The sequence below is a fragment of the Pteronotus mesoamericanus genome, unplaced genomic scaffold (assembly GCF_021234165.1).
Source record: "Pteronotus mesoamericanus isolate MK-2021 breed Mesoamerican mustached bat unplaced genomic scaffold, CSHL_Meso_final contig_214, whole genome shotgun sequence".
Lineage (NCBI taxonomy): Eukaryota > Metazoa > Chordata > Mammalia > Chiroptera > Mormoopidae > Pteronotus > Pteronotus mesoamericanus.
The window spans coordinates 210,730-214,284 of NW_026555089.1; positions in this window are offsets into that span (position 1 = coordinate 210,730).

Genomic DNA, 3,555 nt, shown 5'->3' on the forward strand with positions numbered 1-3,555 from the left:
AAGCAAATGGTGTTTCCCTCGTTGACATCATGACATCAGAGCCAGGAGGTATCATGAACTATTTTAACAGTTACAGATTTAACATTAACCATAGAAATACACATTCAAGCCCAACTAGAGCGAAGGTAGGAGAGGGCGGCAGTGGCGAAGGCTTTGAGGGGGCTGCACGGGGAGGGAGGGCTTTGGGGGCGGCGAGATCCCAGCAACGCTGCGATGGCGGGCGTCAAAGCCCCCAGAGCGTCCTGGGCCTTGATGTACGTGAAGCAAAGGGAGCCAGGAGGCCGGGGAGCAGGGTGGAAGCGGAAATGCGAGAGAATCGCCCAGTGTACCCCAAAGCCGGGGGCTGCCCGCGCTGCGGGGCGGTGGGGGTTGCCAGGCTCGGCTCCGAGGGCCCAGGAGCCTCTGGTGTCCTGTGACTCACCTGGGCTTCTCCCAGGAGGGGCAGCCAACCCTGCCGAGCAGCGGCAGCGCATGCTGTGGGCGCGGAGGGCTCCGCGGGCCCGCTGACGCTCGGCCTCGCCCCGGCGGGGGGGTGCGCCCAGCGTGCTGTCGTGCCCCCCCTGGACGCTGGCTCCCCACCCCCAGGGCGCCTGCCGTCAGCCTCTGCCTCCAGGGACCGCGATGCGGGGGCGCTGAGCGCGTCGGCAGGCACTGTCCCCAGGGGCTCCTGTGACGTGCGAGCTCCCCGGGCGGCCGCGGAGGCGCACCCACCGCCTGGGACCTCGCCTGCGTGTGCGCCCCCCCGCCCGCTCGCCCCCACGCGCCCGGGGGCAGAGTCTCTGAGGGCATCTGCTGTGGCGCGGGCTCACACTCACGGAGAAGCCACCCCGGCGCTGCCCTGGCGGCACTCACAGCAGGAAGGCCAGCAGGGGCCGCAATTTTAAGGGGGGTTTCAGGGAAGCGTCAACGTGGCAGCGGGAGCCTGAAGGCCGCCTGGAGGTGGGATCCTTGAATTTCCCCTGCCTTGGGGCCCCCCTTTCGAAGGCCGCCTGCGGGGTGGCTGAGGCCCACCCACGTTACGGGGGGGTCATGGGCTCACCCCTGAAAAGCACCTTCAGAGCAATACCTGGGCTGGTGTTCGACCCAGAACTGGGCCCCAAGGCCTGGCCGAGGTGGCAGGTGCCGTGAAGCGTTGCGCGAGGAGGCAGAGCGGGAGGGGCCTGTTCCCCCTCCCCAGCCGTCCTGTCTCCCTCCCCTCCCCCTCCTGCTCGCAGTCCCCTCCCTGCCCGCTGTGGCTCGCCCCGCGCCCACTTCCTGGTGACTCAGGGTTTGTGGACAGAGAGCAGCAGAACTGTCACGTCAGGCCGCGTTTCATGACATCTCTCTGGCCCCCTCCCTGTGGGCCAGGCCGTAAAGTCCCACCGCCCTTGGGAGGGTGTCTTGTCTGAGCAAACACCGTTGGGCGTGGGGCCGGCAGGGGGGCGGGTGTGCGCGGGCCCTGGGCCGGGGTCCCCCTGCAGGTCCGGCTCGGGCTGGGCTGGTCCCGGGGCCCTCGGACATCGCACCTCGTCCAGAGAGAGGCTCCTTGTCCACACCAGCAGTGTCCTCGACCATCTCCCCGCCCGGAGGACCGGCCAGTCCCCGGGTGGTGGCCGTGGGGGCTCAGGGAGAGGGAGGCCTCAGCTGAAAGGAGGGGCGGTGTGCACAGTCCGCCCTGTCCCCGTGGCCGCAGGACGGGTGTCCAAGTCCGAGGGCCCCGGGGGCCCGGCGCCTTCTTCGGACACGTCCTCGTTTAGTTCTGTCCCGGATGTTGCGGAGCCCGGGCCCCAGGGCCTGCCTGTGAGGGGCGCTGTGGCGGCCACTTCGGAAGGCCCAGGCCCCGAGGCCCTGGAGGCGCCCGGCTCTGCGAGTGGGGCCTGACCCTGCGGGGGCGGGGGCCCTGGTGCCCGGCCTGGCAGCGCCTGCCCCGCCGCCTCCATCCCCGCCAGCTCTGCCCCCCGCCCCCCGGCGCGCCCGCCCCTGGCTGGGCCGTCCCTCTGCCCTGGGGCCCCACCTGAGACCCTGCGCCTGGGCCGGGCGGCTGTCAGGGCCAGACCCCTGAGCCTCAGGTTGCCACCGCGGCACCCCCGCCCTGGGGGGACCATTGGGCCGACCTCAGAGCCTGGAGACCCCCGCCTCCTCTGTTCCGGGGTCCCCGCTTGATTCAGGGAAGGGGGGCCGTGCTGTGTGTCCTGTGTCGCCAGAGGAGCCTGGCCTGGAAAATCGGTGTCCCGGGCCAGCCTGGCAGGCCCCACGGGCGCGCGGCACAGTGGCCCGCTGGGTGCCCGGCCCCGGCTCCTCCTGGCCGCGGCTGCGCTGAGTCCCCCGCGTGCCCAGGCCCCGGGTCCTGGTCCTGTGCAGGGAGGAGCCGGCCCGAGGCTCCAGCTCCAGGTCGCCGCCTCTGAGGGGAGCCCGGGTCCGGCAGCTCGCGCCCCGTGTCCCCTTCCCCTGGGCGGCACCCCCACCATCTCAATAGCTGCTGGGGTGAGCCCTGTGCCCCTGACCGCGGGAGCTGCTGGCGCCCCCCCGCTCCGGCCCCGGTCTGGGCAGGCCATCTGCACTCTCCCTGGCCTGGCCAAAGCCCACCTCGGGGTCCCCATCTGTTCCAGGAGGAGGAAGCGGGGCCCCCCGCGCCCCCCGGGTGAGGTTTGGGGCTGAGCGAGGCAGCCGCACGTGGCCCTCGTGCAGCCCCAGGGCAGGTGCTCCGGGCAGGTGCGGGGGGCCTGAGGCTCATCAGGGGCCACGGTGCCTCTCTGTGGGGCGAGGGGCACGGCCCGGGGCCCCAGCCTGGCCTCTGTGTCCCAGGCCATGGGGGCGGTGGGGCAGGGCCTGTCCTGGGGGCAGGGCAGCTCTCCCCGCCCCCGCGGCGGCAGCTCCGACACCTGCCTGAGGCCGTTTCTGGGGCCCCAGCCCCATTCCCCTGGGGGACGACTGCTTCCGGCCGTGCCCCCTGGGCCCCAGAGAATGTGCCCCTTGCCCAGTCCCCTGCTGGGGCTCCCCAAGTTCCAGGGACATGTGACTGCAGAGGTGGGACCAGCCTGGGGTGAGGAGGGGATTGGAGGGTGGGCGGGCGCGGGGCCGGGCCGGAGCAGCCCCCACCCCCATCGAGCCCACACGCCCGCTGCCTGGAGGGGCTGGGGACAGGCCCCCCGACTGGCACGACTGGGGCAGCGTCCTCCAGGGGCCCTTGGGCTCTGCCCCGGGCGCCGGGCAGGTGGGGCGGCGGGGGGCCGGCAGGACATGCTTCCTGCTGGACCTCAGGCCCGCGGGCCCCTGTGTGGCTGGGAGGGACGGAGGTCCGCTGGGCGTGTGTTGGGACGGGGTAATTGGGGAGGAGGGGAGCTTTACCTAGGAAGATAAGTAAATAAAAAGATAGCCCTCAGATAACCTGAATCAATATTTCCCAACAGTGGCTCCCAGGGGCCCCCGCAGCTGTCTCCTCGGCAATTTGCCTAACGCTCCCCCACCCCTGCCTGGCCCCTCCCCCACCCGCCCCACCCCCGGGCAGCCCTGCTTGGCCATATAAGGCCCGGACCCCTGTCCTGGTCGCTCTCCACGCTGACCTGCCCGGCCATC